At 47.8% G+C, this 18,175-nt stretch overlaps 20 non-coding genes across 20 annotated transcripts; all 20 read right to left on the bottom strand.

Annotated features, from left to right (window-relative positions):
* Window positions 1-348: 348 nt before the first annotated feature.
* On the bottom strand, window positions 349-430 carry Trnas-gcu. The gene has a single exon. It is a non-coding gene; the product is annotated as a tRNA-Ser (tRNA).
* Window positions 431-1,269: 839 nt separating this feature from the next.
* Trnas-gcu lies at window positions 1,270-1,351 on the bottom strand. Its single transcript has one exon. It is a non-coding gene; the product is annotated as a tRNA-Ser (tRNA).
* An 838-nt stretch (window positions 1,352-2,189) lies between these two features.
* Window positions 2,190-2,271, bottom strand: Trnas-gcu. The gene has a single exon. It is a non-coding gene; the product is annotated as a tRNA-Ser (tRNA).
* Window positions 2,272-3,109: 838 nt separating this feature from the next.
* On the bottom strand, window positions 3,110-3,191 carry Trnas-gcu. Its single transcript has one exon. It is a non-coding gene; the product is annotated as a tRNA-Ser (tRNA).
* Window positions 3,192-4,029: 838 nt separating this feature from the next.
* Trnas-gcu lies at window positions 4,030-4,111 on the bottom strand. Its single transcript has one exon. It is a non-coding gene; the product is annotated as a tRNA-Ser (tRNA).
* Window positions 4,112-4,949: 838 nt separating this feature from the next.
* Trnas-gcu lies at window positions 4,950-5,031 on the bottom strand. Its single transcript has one exon. It is a non-coding gene; the product is annotated as a tRNA-Ser (tRNA).
* An 838-nt stretch (window positions 5,032-5,869) lies between these two features.
* Window positions 5,870-5,951, bottom strand: Trnas-gcu. Its single transcript has one exon. It is a non-coding gene; the product is annotated as a tRNA-Ser (tRNA).
* An 838-nt stretch (window positions 5,952-6,789) lies between these two features.
* On the bottom strand, window positions 6,790-6,871 carry Trnas-gcu. Its single transcript has one exon. It is a non-coding gene; the product is annotated as a tRNA-Ser (tRNA).
* An 838-nt stretch (window positions 6,872-7,709) lies between these two features.
* Trnas-gcu lies at window positions 7,710-7,791 on the bottom strand. Its single transcript has one exon. It is a non-coding gene; the product is annotated as a tRNA-Ser (tRNA).
* An 838-nt stretch (window positions 7,792-8,629) lies between these two features.
* Trnas-gcu lies at window positions 8,630-8,711 on the bottom strand. The gene has a single exon. It is a non-coding gene; the product is annotated as a tRNA-Ser (tRNA).
* Window positions 8,712-9,549: 838 nt separating this feature from the next.
* On the bottom strand, window positions 9,550-9,631 carry Trnas-gcu. The gene has a single exon. It is a non-coding gene; the product is annotated as a tRNA-Ser (tRNA).
* An 838-nt stretch (window positions 9,632-10,469) lies between these two features.
* Window positions 10,470-10,551, bottom strand: Trnas-gcu. Its single transcript has one exon. It is a non-coding gene; the product is annotated as a tRNA-Ser (tRNA).
* Window positions 10,552-11,389: 838 nt separating this feature from the next.
* Window positions 11,390-11,471, bottom strand: Trnas-gcu. The gene has a single exon. It is a non-coding gene; the product is annotated as a tRNA-Ser (tRNA).
* An 838-nt stretch (window positions 11,472-12,309) lies between these two features.
* Trnas-gcu lies at window positions 12,310-12,391 on the bottom strand. The gene has a single exon. It is a non-coding gene; the product is annotated as a tRNA-Ser (tRNA).
* Window positions 12,392-13,229: 838 nt separating this feature from the next.
* Window positions 13,230-13,311, bottom strand: Trnas-gcu. The gene has a single exon. It is a non-coding gene; the product is annotated as a tRNA-Ser (tRNA).
* Window positions 13,312-14,149: 838 nt separating this feature from the next.
* On the bottom strand, window positions 14,150-14,231 carry Trnas-gcu. Its single transcript has one exon. It is a non-coding gene; the product is annotated as a tRNA-Ser (tRNA).
* An 839-nt stretch (window positions 14,232-15,070) lies between these two features.
* Trnas-gcu lies at window positions 15,071-15,152 on the bottom strand. Its single transcript has one exon. It is a non-coding gene; the product is annotated as a tRNA-Ser (tRNA).
* An 838-nt stretch (window positions 15,153-15,990) lies between these two features.
* On the bottom strand, window positions 15,991-16,072 carry Trnas-gcu. Its single transcript has one exon. It is a non-coding gene; the product is annotated as a tRNA-Ser (tRNA).
* An 839-nt stretch (window positions 16,073-16,911) lies between these two features.
* Window positions 16,912-16,993, bottom strand: Trnas-gcu. The gene has a single exon. It is a non-coding gene; the product is annotated as a tRNA-Ser (tRNA).
* An 838-nt stretch (window positions 16,994-17,831) lies between these two features.
* On the bottom strand, window positions 17,832-17,913 carry Trnas-gcu. Its single transcript has one exon. It is a non-coding gene; the product is annotated as a tRNA-Ser (tRNA).
* Window positions 17,914-18,175: the final 262 nt, after the last annotated feature.

The raw sequence follows: 18,175 nt of genomic DNA, 5'->3' as shown, positions 1-18,175 counted from the left end.
AACAAACTGTCGGAAGGCGACAGTTGTGCTACAGATGGATTATTATAGGCTTGATACGTTAAAATGACTGCGACAGGTATGCACTTAAATATAAGTAACAACTCGTCGTTCGCAAATACCAACATACTCTTTGCTAGAACCGAAATTTGATTGGTTTATAGATCTCGAAATGATGTTTAATTCGAAGGGCATACGCTATGGAATGTTGTGCGCTTTCATCTGGTACGCAGTTTTGTCTCGTATTTCATACACACTCTATCTGCCACGTACACGCGCCGTTGTTACTACTGTGTGGCGTTTTGCACGGAGAGGGAGTGACCGCAAACGAGTGCCTTACGTAAAATTCTTCGACGAGGATGGGATTCGAACCCACGCGTGCAGAGCACATTGGATTAGCAGTCCAACGCCTTAACCACTCGGCCACCTCGTCTGCTGCAACTGCAGCTGTGTCTTTGGCGAGTGCTTGCCGAAGGAAGACATTTGTCGATTCGAAAACGCATTCAAAACATCGTACTGGGCCGCTGTTAACGTCTAATGCCATGCAGCAGTGCAGCCGACCAAGCTCCCACTCGCGAATCATTTAATGACAGCATCCGTCCACGTCGATATCCGATCGGGGCAAAATCACCGACCCACTTATTTACTGCAGGAATAAGCATTGTATCGACATGTAGTGTCGTCTAATGCAATGAGAAAGGTGTTGTGCATACTTTTCCACGACTTACTGCAACATAAACGTACAGCTCGATACGCTACACTGATATTGCTAGCTAGGTTTTGACGTTCCCCGTAGCCCAAGATTGTCCTGCTGTTTGCGATGGAGCTTGGTGTTTGGGCGGCCACTGGCGACGGATGTCTGCAAAGTCAAGTCTCTCCAGTAGGCCCTGTCAAATCGCTTCTGTAGATGGCGGCCTGGCTTTAAACAAACTGTCGGAAGGCGACAGTTGTGCTACAGATGGATTATTATAGGCTTGATACGTTAAAATGACTGCGACAGGTATAAACTTAAATATAAATAACAACTCGTCGTTCGCAAATACCAACATACTCTTTGCTGGAACCGAAATTTGATTGGTTTATAGATCTCGAAATGATGTTTAATTCGAAGGGCATACGCTATGGAATGTTGTGCGCTTTCATCTGGTACGCAGTTTTGTCTCGTATTTCATACACACTCTATCTGCCACGTACACGCGCCGTTGTTACTACTGTGTGGCGTTTTGCACGGAGAGGGAGTGACCGCAAACGAGTGCCTTACGTAAAATTCTTCGACGAGGATGGGATTCGAACCCACGCTTGCAGAGCACATTGGATTAGCAGTCCAACGCCTTAACCACTCGGCCACCTCGTCTGCTGCAACTGCAGCTGTGTCTTTGGCGAGTGCTTGGCGAAGGAAGACATTTGTCGATTCGAAAACGCATTCAAAACATCGTACTGGGCCGCTGTTAACGTCTAATGCCATGCAGCAGTGCAGCCGACCAAGCTCCCACTCGCGAATCGTTTAATGACAGCATCCGTCCACGTCGATATCCGATCGGGGCAAAATCACCGACCCACTTATTTACTGCAGGAATAAGCATTGTATCGACATGTAGTGTCGTCTAATGCAATGAGAAAGGTGTTGTGCATACTTTTCCACGACTTACTGCAACGAAACGTACAGCTCGATACGCTACACTGATATTGCTAGCTAGGTTTTGACGTTCCCCGTAGCCCAAGATTGTCCTGCTGTTTGCGATGGAGCTTGGTGTTTGGGCGGCCACTGGCGACGGATGTCTGCAAAGTCAAGTCTCTCCAGTAGGCCCTGTCAAATCGCTTCTGTAGATGGCGGCCTGGCTTTAAACAAACTGTCGGAAGGCGACAGTTGTGCTACAGATGGATTATTATAGGCTTGATACGTTAAAATGACTGCGACAGGTATGCACTTAAATATAAATAACAACTCGTCGTTCGCAAATACCAACATACTCTTTGCTAGAACCGAAATTTGATTGGTTTATAGATCTCGAAATGATGTTTAATTCGAAGGGCATACGCTATGGAATGTTGTGCGCTTTCATCTGGTACGCAGTTTTGTCTCGTATTTCATACACACTCTATCTGCCACGTACACGCGCCGTTGTTACTACTGTGTGGCGTTTTGCACGGAGAGGGAGTGACCGCAAACGAGTGCCTTACGTAAAATTCTTCGACGAGGATGGGATTCGAACCCACGCGTGCAGAGCACATTGGATTAGCAGTCCAACGCCTTAACCACTCGGCCACCTCGTCTGCTGCAACTGCAGCTGTGTCTTTGGCGAGTGCTTGCCGAAGGAAGACATTTGTCGATTCGAAAACGCATTCAAAACATCGTACTGGGCCGCTGTTAACGTCTAATGCCATGCAGCAGTGCAGCCGACCAAGCTCCCACTCGCGAATCGTTTAATGACAGCATCCGTCCACGTCGATATCCGATCGGGGCAAAATCACCGACCCACTTATTTACTGCAGGAATAAGCATTGTATCGACATGTAGTGTCGTCTAATGCAATGAGAAAGGTGTTGTGCATACTTTTCCACGACTTACTGCAACGAAACGTACAGCTCGATACGCTACACTGATATTGCTAGCTAGGTTTTGACGTTCCCCGTAGCCCAAGATTGTCCTGCTGTTTGCGATGGAGCTTGGTGTTTGGGCGGCCACTGGCGACGGATGTCTGCAAAGTCAAGTCTCTCCAGTAGGCCCTGTCAAATCGCTTCTGTAGATGGCGGCCTGGCTTTAAACAAACTGTCGGAAGGCGACAGTTGTGCTACAGATGGATTATTATAGGCTTGATACGTTAAAATGACTGCGACAGGTATGCACTTAAATATAAATAACAACTCGTCGTTCGCAAATACCAACATACTCTTTGCTGGAACCGAAATTTGATTGGTTTATAGATCTCGAAATGATGTTTAATTCGAAGGGCATACGCTATGGAATGTTGTGCGCTTTCATCTGGTACGCAGTTTTGTCTCGTATTTCATACACACTCTATCTGCCACGTACACGCGCCGTTGTTACTACTGTGTGGCGTTTTGCACGGAGAGGGAGTGACCGCAAACGAGTGCCTTACGTAAAATTCTTCGACGAGGATGGGATTCGAACCCACGCGTGCAGAGCACATTGGATTAGCAGTCCAACGCCTTAACCACTCGGCCACCTCGTCTGCTGCAACTGCAGCTGTGTCTTTGGCGAGTGCTTGCCGAAGGAAGACATTTGTCGATTCGAAAACGCATTCAAAACATCGTACTGGGCCGCTGTTAACGTCTAATGCCATGCAGCAGTGCAGCCGACCAAGCTCCCACTCGCGAATCGTTTAATGACAGCATCCGTCCACGTCGATATCCGATCGGGGCAAAATCACCGACCCACTTATTTACTGCAGGAATAAGCATTGTATCGACATGTAGTGTCGTCTAATGCAATGAGAAAGGTGTTGTGCATACTTTTCCACGACTTACTGCAACGAAACGTACAGCTCGATACGCTACACTGATATTGCTAGCTAGGTTTTGACGTTCCCCGTAGCCCAAGATTGTCCTGCTGTTTGCGATGGAGCTTGGTGTTTGGGCGGCCACTGGCGACGGATGTCTGCAAAGTCAAGTCTCTCCAGTAGGCCCTGTCAAATCGCTTCTGTAGATGGCGGCCTGGCTTTAAACAAACTGTCGGAAGGCGACAGTTGTGCTACAGATGGATTATTATAGGCTTGATACGTTAAAATGACTGCGACAGGTATGCACTTAAATATAAATAACAACTCGTCGTTCGCAAATACCAACATACTCTTTGCTGGAACCGAAATTTGATTGGTTTATAGATCTCGAAATGATGTTTAATTCGAAGGGCATACGCTATGGAATGTTGTGCGCTTTCATCTGGTACGCAGTTTTGTCTCGTATTTCATACACACTCTATCTGCCACGTACACGCGCCGTTGTTACTACTGTGTGGCGTTTTGCACGGAGAGGGAGTGACCGCAAACGAGTGCCTTACGTAAAATTCTTCGACGAGGATGGGATTCGAACCCACGCGTGCAGAGCACATTGGATTAGCAGTCCAACGCCTTAACCACTCGGCCACCTCGTCTGCTGCAACTGCAGCTGTGTCTTTGGCGAGTGCTTGGCGAAGGAAGACATTTGTCGATTCGAAAACGCATTCAAAACATCGTACTGGGCCGCTGTTAACGTCTAATGCCATGCAGCAGTGCAGCCGACCAAGCTCCCACTCGCGAATCGTTTAATGACAGCATCCGTCCACGTCGATATCCGATCGGGGCAAAATCACCGACCCACTTATTTACTGCAGGAATAAGCATTGTATCGACATGTAGTGTCGTCTAATGCAATGAGAAAGGTGTTGTGCATACTTTTCCACGACTTACTGCAACGAAACGTACAGCTCGATACGCTACACTGATATTGCTAGCTAGGTTTTGACGTTCCCCGTAACCCAAGATTGTCCTGCTGTTTGCGATGGAGCTTGGTGTTTGGGCGGCCACTGGCGACGGATGTCTGCAAAGTCAAGTCTCTCCAGTAGGCCCTGTCAAATCGCTTCTGTAGATGGCGGCCTGGCTTTAAACAAACTGTCGGAAGGCGACAGTTGTGCTACAGATGGATTATTATAGGCTTGATACGTTAAAATGACTGCGACAGGTATGCACTTAAATATAAATAACAACTCGTCGTTCGCAAATACCAACATACTCTTTGCTAGAACCGAAATTTGATTGGTTTATAGATCTCGAAATGATGTTTAATTCGAAGGGCATACGCTATGGAATGTTGTGCGCTTTCATCTGGTACGCAGTTTTGTCTCGTATTTCATACACACTCTATCTGCCACGTACACGCGCCGTTGTTACTACTGTGTGGCGTTTTGCACGGAGAGGGAGTGACCGCAAACGAGTGCCTTACGTAAAATTCTTCGACGAGGATGGGATTCGAACCCACGCGTGCAGAGCACATTGGATTAGCAGTCCAACGCCTTAACCACTCGGCCACCTCGTCTGCTGCAACTGCAGCTGTGTCTTTGGCGAGTGCTTGCCGAAGGAAGACATTTGTCGATTCGAAAACGCATTCAAAACATCGTACTGGGCCGCTGTTAACGTCTAATGCCATGCAGCAGTGCAGCCGACCAAGCTCCCACTCGCGAATCGTTTAATGACAGCATCCGTCCACGTCGATATCCGATCGGGGCAAAATCACCGACCCACTTATTTACTGCAGGAATAAGCATTGTATCGACATGTAGTGTCGTCTAATGCAATGAGAAAGGTGTTGTGCATACTTTTCCACGACTTACTGCAACGAAACGTACAGCTCGATACGCTACACTGATATTGCTAGCTAGGTTTTGACGTTCCCCGTAGCCCAAGATTGTCCTGCTGTTTGCGATGGAGCTTGGTGTTTGGGCGGCCACTGGCGACGGATGTCTGCAAAGTCAAGTCTCTCCAGTAGGCCCTGTCAAATCGCTTCTGTAGATGGCGGCCTGGCTTTAAACAAACTGTCGGAAGGCGACAGTTGTGCTACAGATGGATTATTATAGGCTTGATACGTTAAAATGACTGCGACAGGTATGCACTTAAATATAAATAACAACTCGTCGTTCGCAAATACCAACATACTCTTTGCTGGAACCGAAATTTGATTGGTTTATAGATCTCGAAATGATGTTTAATTCGAAGGGCATACGCTATGGAATGTTGTGCGCTTTCATCTGGTACGCAGTTTTGTCTCGTATTTCATACACACTCTATCTGCCACGTACACGCGCCGTTGTTACTACTGTGTGGCGTTTTGCACGGAGAGGGAGTGACCGCAAACGAGTGCCTTACGTAAAATTCTTCGACGAGGATGGGATTCGAACCCACGCGTGCAGAGCACATTGGATTAGCAGTCCAACGCCTTAACCACTCGGCCACCTCGTCTGCTGCAACTGCAGCTGTGTCTTTGGCGAGTGCTTGGCGAAGGAAGACATTTGTCGATTCGAAAACGCATTCAAAACATCGTACTGGGCCGCTGTTAACGTCTAATGCCATGCAGCAGTGCAGCCGACCAAGCTCCCACTCGCGAATCGTTTAATGACAGCATCCGTCCACGTCGATATCCGATCGGGGCAAAATCACCGACCCACTTATTTACTGCAGGAATAAGCATTGTATCGACATGTAGTGTCGTCTAATGCAATGAGAAAGGTGTTGTGCATACTTTTCCACGACTTACTGCAACGAAACGTACAGCTCGATACGCTACACTGATATTGCTAGCTAGGTTTTGACGTTCCCCGTAGCCCAAGATTGTCCTGCTGTTTGCGATGGAGCTTGGTGTTTGGGCGGCCACTGGCGACGGATGTCTGCAAAGTCAAGTCTCTCCAGTAGGCCCTGTCAAATCGCTTCTGTAGATGGCGGCCTGGCTTTAAACAAACTGTCGGAAGGCGACAGTTGTGCTACAGATGGATTATTATAGGCTTGATACGTTAAAATGACTGCGACAGGTATGCACTTAAATATAAATAACAACTCGTCGTTCGCAAATACCAACATACTCTTTGCTGGAACCGAAATTTGATTGGTTTATAGATCTCGAAATGATGTTTAATTCGAAGGGCATACGCTATGGAATGTTGTGCGCTTTCATCTGGTACGCAGTTTTGTCTCGTATTTCATACACACTCTATCTGCCACGTACACGCGCCGTTGTTACTACTGTGTGGCGTTTTGCACGGAGAGGGAGTGACCGCAAACGAGTGCCTTACGTAAAATTCTTCGACGAGGATGGGATTCGAACCCACGCGTGCAGAGCACATTGGATTAGCAGTCCAACGCCTTAACCACTCGGCCACCTCGTCTGCTGCAACTGCAGCTGTGTCTTTGGCGAGTGCTTGCCGAAGGAAGACATTTGTCGATTCGAAAACGCATTCAAAACATCGTACTGGGCCGCTGTTAACGTCTAATGCCATGCAGCAGTGCAGCCGACCAAGCTCCCACTCGCGAATCGTTTAATGACAGCATCCGTCCACGTCGATATCCGATCGGGGCAAAATCACCGACCCACTTATTTACTGCAGGAATAAGCATTGTATCGACATGTAGTGTCGTCTAATGCAATGAGAAAGGTGTTGTGCATACTTTTCCACGACTTACTGCAACGAAACGTACAGCTCGATACGCTACACTGATATTGCTAGCTAGGTTTTGACGTTCCCCGTAACCCAAGATTGTCCTGCTGTTTGCGATGGAGCTTGGTGTTTGGGCGGCCACTGGCGACGGATGTCTGCAAAGTCAAGTCTCTCCAGTAGGCCCTGTCAAATCGCTTCTGTAGATGGCGGCCTGGCTTTAAACAAACTGTCGGAAGGCGACAGTTGTGCTACAGATGGATTATTATAGGCTTGATACGTTAAAATGACTGCGACAGGTATGCACTTAAATATAAATAACAACTCGTCGTTCGCAAATACCAACATACTCTTTGCTAGAACCGAAATTTGATTGGTTTATAGATCTCGAAATGATGTTTAATTCGAAGGGCATACGCTATGGAATGTTGTGCGCTTTCATCTGGTACGCAGTTTTGTCTCGTATTTCATACACACTCTATCTGCCACGTACACGCGCCGTTGTTACTACTGTGTGGCGTTTTGCACGGAGAGGGAGTGACCGCAAACGAGTGCCTTACGTAAAATTCTTCGACGAGGATGGGATTCGAACCCACGCGTGCAGAGCACATTGGATTAGCAGTCCAACGCCTTAACCACTCGGCCACCTCGTCTGCTGCAACTGCAGCTGTGTCTTTGGCGAGTGCTTGCCGAAGGAAGACATTTGTCGATTCGAAAACGCATTCAAAACATCGTACTGGGCCGCTGTTAACGTCTAATGCCATGCAGCAGTGCAGCCGACCAAGCTCCCACTCGCGAATCGTTTAATGACAGCATCCGTCCACGTCGATATCCGATCGGGGCAAAATCACCGACCCACTTATTTACTGCAGGAATAAGCATTGTATCGACATGTAGTGTCGTCTAATGCAATGAGAAAGGTGTTGTGCATACTTTTCCACGACTTACTGCAACGAAACGTACAGCTCGATACGCTACACTGATATTGCTAGCTAGGTTTTGACGTTCCCCGTAGCCCAAGATTGTCCTGCTGTTTGCGATGGAGCTTGGTGTTTGGGCGGCCACTGGCGACGGATGTCTGCAAAGTCAAGTCTCTCCAGTAGGCCCTGTCAAATCGCTTCTGTAGATGGCGGCCTGGCTTTAAACAAACTGTCGGAAGGCGACAGTTGTGCTACAGATGGATTATTATAGGCTTGATACGTTAAAATGACTGCGACAGGTATGCACTTAAATATAAATAACAACTCGTCGTTCGCAAATACCAACATACTCTTTGCTGGAACCGAAATTTGATTGGTTTATAGATCTCGAAATGATGTTTAATTCGAAGGGCATACGCTATGGAATGTTGTGCGCTTTCATCTGGTACGCAGTTTTGTCTCGTATTTCATACACACTCTATCTGCCACGTACACGCGCCGTTGTTACTACTGTGTGGCGTTTTGCACGGAGAGGGAGTGACCGCAAACGAGTGCCTTACGTAAAATTCTTCGACGAGGATGGGATTCGAACCCACGCGTGCAGAGCACATTGGATTAGCAGTCCAACGCCTTAACCACTCGGCCACCTCGTCTGCTGCAACTGCAGCTGTGTCTTTGGCGAGTGCTTGGCGAAGGAAGACACTTGTCGATTCGAAAACGCATTCAAAACATCGTACTGGGCCGCTGTTAACGTCTAATGCCATGCAGCAGTGCAGCCGACCAAGCTCCCACTCGCGAATCGTTTAATGACAGCATCCGTCCACGTCGATATCCGATCGGGGCAAAATCACCGACCCACTTATTTACTGCAGGAATAAGCATTGTATCGACATGTAGTGTCGTCTAATGCAATGAGAAAGGTGTTGTGCATACTTTTCCACGACTTACTGCAACGAAACGTACAGCTCGATACGCTACACTGATATTGCTAGCTAGGTTTTGACGTTCCCCGTAGCCCAAGATTGTCCTGCTGTTTGCGATGGAGCTTGGTGTTTGGGCGGCCACTGGCGACGGATGTCTGCAAAGTCAAGTCTCTCCAGTAGGCCCTGTCAAATCGCTTCTGTAGATGGCGGCCTGGCTTTAAACAAACTGTCGGAAGGCGACAGTTGTGCTACAGATGGATTATTATAGGCTTGATACGTTAAAATGACTGCGACAGGTATGCACTTAAATATAAATAACAACTCGTCGTTCGCAAATACCAACATACTCTTTGCTGGAACCGAAATTTGATTGGTTTATAGATCTCGAAATGATGTTTAATTCGAAGGGCATACGCTATGGAATGTTGTGCGCTTTCATCTGGTACGCAGTTTTGTCTCGTATTTCATACACACTCTATCTGCCACGTACACGCGCCGTTGTTACTACTGTGTGGCGTTTTGCACGGAGAGGGAGTGACCGCAAACGAGTGCCTTACGTAAAATTCTTCGACGAGGATGGGATTCGAACCCACGCGTGCAGAGCACATTGGATTAGCAGTCCAACGCCTTAACCACTCGGCCACCTCGTCTGCTGCAACTGCAGCTGTGTCTTTGGCGAGTGCTTGCCGAAGGAAGACATTTGTCGATTCGAAAACGCATTCAAAACATCGTACTGGGCCGCTGTTAACGTCTAATGCCATGCAGCAGTGCAGCCGACCAAGCTCCCACTCGCGAATCGTTTAATGACAGCATCCGTCCACGTCGATATCCGATCGGGGCAAAATCACCGACCCACTTATTTACTGCAGGAATAAGCATTGTATCGACATGTAGTGTCGTCTAATGCAATGAGAAAGGTGTTGTGCATACTTTTCCACGACTTACTGCAACGAAACGTACAGCTCGATACGCTACACTGATATTGCTAGCTAGGTTTTGACGTTCCCCGTAACCCAAGATTGTCCTGCTGTTTGCGATGGAGCTTGGTGTTTGGGCGGCCACTGGCGACGGATGTCTGCAAAGTCAAGTCTCTCCAGTAGGCCCTGTCAAATCGCTTCTGTAGATGGCGGCCTGGCTTTAAACAAACTGTCGGAAGGCGACAGTTGTGCTACAGATGGATTATTATAGGCTTGATACGTTAAAATGACTGCGACAGGTATGCACTTAAATATAAATAACAACTCGTCGTTCGCAAATACCAACATACTCTTTGCTAGAACCGAAATTTGATTGGTTTATAGATCTCGAAATGATGTTTAATTCGAAGGGCATACGCTATGGAATGTTGTGCGCTTTCATCTGGTACGCAGTTTTGTCTCGTATTTCATACACACTCTATCTGCCACGTACACGCGCCGTTGTTACTACTGTGTGGCGTTTTGCACGGAGAGGGAGTGACCGCAAACGAGTGCCTTACGTAAAATTCTTCGACGAGGATGGGATTCGAACCCACGCGTGCAGAGCACATTGGATTAGCAGTCCAACGCCTTAACCACTCGGCCACCTCGTCTGCTGCAACTGCAGCTGTGTCTTTGGCGAGTGCTTGCCGAAGGAAGACATTTGTCGATTCGAAAACGCATTCAAAACATCGTACTGGGCCGCTGTTAACGTCTAATGCCATGCAGCAGTGCAGCCGACCAAGCTCCCACTCGCGAATCGTTTAATGACAGCATCCGTCCACGTCGATATCCGATCGGGGCAAAATCACCGACCCACTTATTTACTGCAGGAATAAGCATTGTATCGACATGTAGTGTCGTCTAATGCAATGAGAAAGGTGTTGTGCATACTTTTCCACGACTTACTGCAACGAAACGTACAGCTCGATACGCTACACTGATATTGCTAGCTAGGTTTTGACGTTCCCCGTAGCCCAAGATTGTCCTGCTGTTTGCGATGGAGCTTGGTGTTTGGGCGGCCACTGGCGACGGATGTCTGCAAAGTCAAGTCTCTCCAGTAGGCCCTGTCAAATCGCTTCTGTAGATGGCGGCCTGGCTTTAAACAAACTGTCGGAAGGCGACAGTTGTGCTACAGATGGATTATTATAGGCTTGATACGTTAAAATGACTGCGACAGGTATGCACTTAAATATAAATAACAACTCGTCGTTCGCAAATACCAACATACTCTTTGCTGGAACCGAAATTTGATTGGTTTATAGATCTCGAAATGATGTTTAATTCGAAGGGCATACGCTATGGAATGTTGTGCGCTTTCATCTGGTACGCAGTTTTGTCTCGTATTTCATACACACTCTATCTGCCACGTACACGCGCCGTTGTTACTACTGTGTGGCGTTTTGCACGGAGAGGGAGTGACCGCAAACGAGTGCCTTACGTAAAATTCTTCGACGAGGATGGGATTCGAACCCACGCGTGCAGAGCACATTGGATTAGCAGTCCAACGCCTTAACCACTCGGCCACCTCGTCTGCTGCAACTGCAGCTGTGTCTTTGGCGAGTGCTTGCCGAAGGAAGACATTTGTCGATTCGAAAACGCATTCAAAACATCGTACTGGGCCGCTGTTAACGTCTAATGCCATGCAGCAGTGCAGCCGACCAAGCTCCCACTCGCGAATCGTTTAATGACAGCATCCGTCCACGTCGATATCCGATCGGGGCAAAATCACCGACCCACTTATTTACTGCAGGAATAAGCATTGTATCGACATGTAGTGTCGTCTAATGCAATGAGAAAGGTGTTGTGCATACTTTTCCACGACTTACTGCAACGAAACGTACAGCTCGATACGCTACACTGATATTGCTAGCTAGGTTTTGACGTTCCCCGTAGCCCAAGATTGTCCTGCTGTTTGCGATGGAGCTTGGTGTTTGGGCGGCCACTGGCGACGGATGTCTGCAAAGTCAAGTCTCTCCAGTAGGCCCTGTCAAATCGCTTCTGTAGATGGCGGCCTGGCTTTAAACAAACTGTCGGAAGGCGACAGTTGTGCTACAGATGGATTATTATAGGCTTGATACGTTAAAATGACTGCGACAGGTATGCACTTAAATATAAATAACAACTCGTCGTTCGCAAATACCAACATACTCTTTGCTGGAACCGAAATTTGATTGGTTTATAGATCTCGAAATGATGTTTAATTCGAAGGGCATACGCTATGGAATGTTGTGCGCTTTCATCTGGTACGCAGTTTTGTCTCGTATTTCATACACACTCTATCTGCCACGTACACGCGCCGTTGTTACTACTGTGTGGCGTTTTGCACGGAGAGGGAGTGACCGCAAACGAGTGCCTTACGTAAAATTCTTCGACGAGGATGGGATTCGAACCCACGCGTGCAGAGCACATTGGATTAGCAGTCCAACGCCTTAACCACTCGGCCACCTCGTCTGCTGCAACTGCAGCTGTGTCTTTGGCGAGTGCTTGGCGAAGGAAGACATTTGTCGATTCGAAAACGCATTCAAAACATCGTACTGGGCCGCTGTTAACGTCTAATGCCATGCAGCAGTGCAGCCGACCAAGCTCCCACTCGCGAATCGTTTAATGACAGCATCCGTCCACGTCGATATCCGATCGGGGCAAAATCACCGACCCACTTATTTACTGCAGGAATAAGCATTGTATCGACATGTAGTGTCGTCTAATGCAATGAGAAAGGTGTTGTGCATACTTTTCCACGACTTACTGCAACGAAACGTACAGCTCGATACGCTACACTGATATTGCTAGCTAGGTTTTGACGTTCCCCGTAACCCAAGATTGTCCTGCTGTTTGCGATGGAGCTTGGTGTTTGGGCGGCCACTGGCGACGGATGTCTGCAAAGTCAAGTCTCTCCAGTAGGCCCTGTCAAATCGCTTCTGTAGATGGCGGCCTGGCTTTAAACAAACTGTCGGAAGGCGACAGTTGTGCTACAGATGGATTATTATAGGCTTGATACGTTAAAATGACTGCGACAGGTATGCACTTAAATATAAATAACAACTCGTCGTTCGCAAATACCAACATACTCTTTGCTAGAACCGAAATTTGATTGGTTTATAGATCTCGAAATGATGTTTAATTCGAAGGGCATACGCTATGGAATGTTGTGCGCTTTCATCTGGTACGCAGTTTTGTCTCGTATTTCATACACACTCTATCTGCCACGTACACGCGCCGTTGTTACTACTGTGTGGCGTTTTGCACGGAGAGGGAGTGACCGCAAACGAGTGCCTTACGTAAAATTCTTCGACGAGGATGGGATTCGAACCCACGCGTGCAGAGCACATTGGATTAGCAGTCCAACGCCTTAACCACTCGGCCACCTCGTCTGCTGCAACTGCAGCTGTGTCTTTGGCGAGTGCTTGCCGAAGGAAGACATTTGTCGATTCGAAAACGCATTCAAAACATCGTACTGGGCCGCTGTTAACGTCTAATGCCATGCAGCAGTGCAGCCGACCAAGCTCCCACTCGCGAATCGTTTAATGACAGCATCCGTCCACGTCGATATCCGATCGGGGCAAAATCACCGACCCACTTATTTACTGCAGGAATAAGCATTGTATCGACATGTAGTGTCGTCTAATGCAATGAGAAAGGTGTTGTGCATACTTTTCCACGACTTACTGCAACGAAACGTACAGCTCGATACGCTACACTGATATTGCTAGCTAGGTTTTGACGTTCCCCGTAGCCCAAGATTGTCCTGCTGTTTGCGATGGAGCTTGGTGTTTGGGCGGCCACTGGCGACGGATGTCTGCAAAGTCAAGTCTCTCCAGTAGGCCCTGTCAAATCGCTTCTGTAGATGGCGGCCTGGCTTTAAACAAACTGTCGGAAGGCGACAGTTGTGCTACAGATGGATTATTATAGGCTTGATACGTTAAAATGACTGCGACAGGTATGCACTTAAATATAAATAACAACTCGTCGTTCGCAAATACCAACATACTCTTTGCTGGAACCGAAATTTGATTGGTTTATAGATCTCGAAATGATGTTTAATTCGAAGGGCATACGCTATGGAATGTTGTGCGCTTTCATCTGGTACGCAGTTTTGTCTCGTATTTCATACACACTCTATCTGCCACGTACACGCGCCGTTGTTACTACTGTGTGGCGTTTTGCACGGAGAGGGAGTGACCGCAAACGAGTGCCTTACGTAAAATTCTTCGACGAGGATGGGATTCGAACCCACGCGTGCAGAGCACATTGGATTAGCAGTCCAACGCCTTAACCACTCGGCCACCTCGTCTGCTGCAACTGCAGCTGTGTCTTTGGCGAGTGCTTGGCGAAGGAAGACATTTGTCGATTCGAAAACGCATTCAAAACATCGTACTGGGCCGCTGTTAACGTCTAATGCCATGCAGCAGTGCAGCCGACCAAGCTCCCACTCGCGAATCGTTTAATGACAGCATCCGTCCACGTCGATATCCGATCGGGGCAAAATCACCGACCCACTTATTTACTGCAGGAATAAGCATTGTATCGACATGTAGTGTCGTCTAATGCAATGAGAAAGGTGTTGTGCATACTTTTCCACGACTTACTGCAACATAAACGTACAGCTCGATACGCTACACTGATATTGCTAGCTAGGTTTTGACGTTCCCCGTAGCCCAAGATTGTCCTGCTGTTTGCGATGGAGCTTGGTGTTTGGGCGGCCACTGGCGACGGATGTCTGCAAAGTCAAGTCTCTCCAGTAGGCCCTGTCAAATCGCTTCTGTAGATGGCGGCCTGGCTTTAAACAAACTGTCGGAAGGCGACAGTTGTGCTACAGATGGATTATTATAGGCTTGATACGTTAAAATGACTGCGACAGGTATGCACTTAAATATAAATAACAACTCGTCGTTCGCAAATACCAACATACTCTTTGCTGGAACCGAAATTTGATTGGTTTATAGATCTCGAAATGATGTTTAATTCGAAGGGCATACGCTATGGAATGTTGTGCGCTTTCATCTGGTACGCAGTTTTGTCTCGTATTTCATACACACTCTATCTGCCACGTACACGCGCCGTTGTTACTACTGTGTGGCGTTTTGCACGGAGAGGGAGTGACCGCAAACGAGTGCCTTACGTAAAATTCTTCGACGAGGATGGGATTCGAACCCACGCGTGCAGAGCACATTGGATTAGCAGTCCAACGCCTTAACCACTCGGCCACCTCGTCTGCTGCAACTGCAGCTGTGTCTTTGGCGAGTGCTTGCCGAAGGAAGACATTTGTCGATTCGAAAACGCATTCAAAACATCGTACTGGGCCGCTGTTAACGTCTAATGCCATGCAGCAGTGCAGCCGACCAAGCTCCCACTCGCGAATCGTTTAATGACAGCATCCGTCCACGTCGATATCCGATCGGGGCAAAATCACCGACCCACTTATTTACTGCAGGAATAAGCATTGTATCGACATGTAGTGTCGTCTAATGCAATGAGAAAGGTGTTGTGCATACTTTTCCACGACTTACTGCAACGAAACGTACAGCTCGATACGCTACACTGATATTGCTAGCTAGGTTTTGACGTTCCCCGTAGCCCAAGATTGTCCTGCTGTTTGCGATGGAGCTTGGTGTTTGGGCGGCCACTGGCGACGGATGTCTGCAAAGTCAAGTCTCTCCAGTAGGCCCTGTCAAATCGCTTCTGTAGATGGCGGCCTGGCTTTAAACAAACTGTCGGAAGGCGACAGTTGTGCTACAGATGGATTATTATAGGCTTGATACGTTAAAATGACTGCGACAGGTATGCACTTAAATATAAATAACAACTCGTCGTTCGCAAATACCAACATACTCTTTGCTAGAACCGAAATTTGATTGGTTTATAGATCTCGAAATGATGTTTAATTCGAAGGGCATACGCTATGGAATGTTGTGCGCTTTCATCTGGTACGCAGTTTTGTCTCGTATTTCATACACACTCTATCTGCCACGTACACGCGCCGTTGTTACTACTGTGTGGCGTTTTGCACGGAGAGGGAGTGACCGCAAACGAGTGCCTTACGTAAAATTCTTCGACGAGGATGGGATTCGAACCCACGCGTGCAGAGCACATTGGATTAGCAGTCCAACGCCTTAACCACTCGGCCACCTCGTCTGCTGCAACTGCAGCTGTGTCTTTGGCGAGTGCTTGCCGAAGGAAGACATTTGTCGATTCGAAAACGCATTCAAAACATCGTACTGGGCCGCTGTTAACGTCTAATGCCATGCAGCAGTGCAGCCGACCAAGCTCCCACTCGCGAATCGTTTAATGACAGCATCCGTCCACGTCGATATCCGATCGGGGCAAAATCACCGACCCACTTATTTACTGCAGGAATAAGCATTGTATCGACATGTAGTGTCGTCTAATGCAATGAGAAAGGTGTTGTGCATACTTTTCCACGACTTACTGCAACATAAACGTACAGCTCGATACGCTACACTGATATTGCTAGCTAGGTTTTGACGTTCCCCGTAGCCCAAGATTGTCCTGCTGTTTGCGATGGAGCTTGGTGTTTGGGCGGCCACTGGCGACGGATGTCTGCAAAGTCAAGTCTCTCCAGTAGGCCCTGTCAAATCGCTTCTGTAGATGGCGGCCTGGCTTTAAACAAACTGTCGGAAGGCGACAGTTGTGCTACAGATGGATTATTATAGGCTTGATACGTTAAAATGACTGCGACAGGTATGCACTTAAATATAAATAACAACTCGTCGTTCGCAAATACCAACATACTCTTTGCTGGAACCGAAATTTGATTGGTTTATAGATCTCGAAATGATGTTTAATTCGAAGGGCATACGCTATGGAATGTTGTGCGCTTTCATCTGGTACGCAGTTTTGTCTCGTATTTCATACACACTCTATCTGCCACGTACACGCGCCGTTGTTACTACTGTGTGGCGTTTTGCACGGAGAGGGAGTGACCGCAAACGAGTGCCTTACGTAAAATTCTTCGACGAGGATGGGATTCGAACCCACGCGTGCAGAGCACATTGGATTAGCAGTCCAACGCCTTAACCACTCGGCCACCTCGTCTGCTGCAACTGCAGCTGTGTCTTTGGCGAGTGCTTGCCGAAGGAAGACATTTGTCGATTCGAAAACGCATTCAAAACATCGTACTGGGCCGCTGTTAACGTCTAATGCCATGCAGCAGTGCAGCCGACCAAGCTCCCACTCGCGAATCGTTTAATGACAGCATCCGTCCACGTCGATATCCGATCGGGGCAAAATCACCGACCCACTTATTTACTGCAGGAATAAGCATTGTATCGACATGTAGTGTCGTCTAATGCAATGAGAAAGGTGTTGTGCATACTTTTCCACGACTTACTGCAACGAAACGTACAGCTCGATACGCTACATTGATATTGCTAGCTAGGTTTTGACGTTCCCCGTAGCCCAAGATTGTCCTGCTGTTTGCGATGGAGCTTGGTGTTTGGGCGGCCACTGGCGACGGATGTCTGCAAAGTCAAGTCTCTCCAGTAGGCCCTGTCAAATCGCTTCTGTAGATGGCGGCCTGGCTTTAAACAAACTGTCGGAAGGCGACAGTTGTGCTACAGATGGATTATTATAGGCTTGATACGTTAAAATGACTGCGACAGGTATGCACTTAAATATAAATAACAACTCGTCGTTCGCAAATACCAACATACTCTTTGCTAGAACCGAAATTTGATTGGTTTATAGATCTCGAAATGATGTTTAATTCGAAGGGCATACGCTATGGAATGTTGTGCGCTTTCATCTGGTACGCAGTTTTGTCTCGTATTTCATACACACTCTATCTGCCACGTACACGCGCCGTTGTTACTACTGTGTGGCGTTTTGCACGGAGAGGGAGTGACCGCAAACGAGTGCCTTACGTAAAATTCTTCGACGAGGATGGGATTCGAACCCACGCGTGCAGAGCACATTGGATTAGCAGTCCAACGCCTTAACCACTCGGCCACCTCGTCTGCTGCAACTGCAGCTGTGTCTTTGGCGAGTGCTTGCCGAAGGAAGACATTTGTCGATTCGAAAACGCATTCAAAACATCGTACTGGGCCGCTGTTAACGTCTAATGCCATGCAGCAGTGCAGCCGACCAAGCTCCCACTCGCGAATCGTTTAATGACAGCATCCGTCCACGTCGATATCCGATCGGGGCAAAATCACCGACCCACTTATTTACTGCAGGAATAAGCATTGTATCGACATGTAGTGTCGTCTAATGCAATGA

Source organism: Schistocerca americana, chromosome 2 (genome assembly GCF_021461395.2).
Source record: "Schistocerca americana isolate TAMUIC-IGC-003095 chromosome 2, iqSchAmer2.1, whole genome shotgun sequence".
In the NCBI taxonomy this organism is placed as follows: Eukaryota; Metazoa; Arthropoda; class Insecta; order Orthoptera; family Acrididae; genus Schistocerca; species Schistocerca americana.
This window is presented reverse-complemented; position numbering and strand designations above follow the sequence as displayed.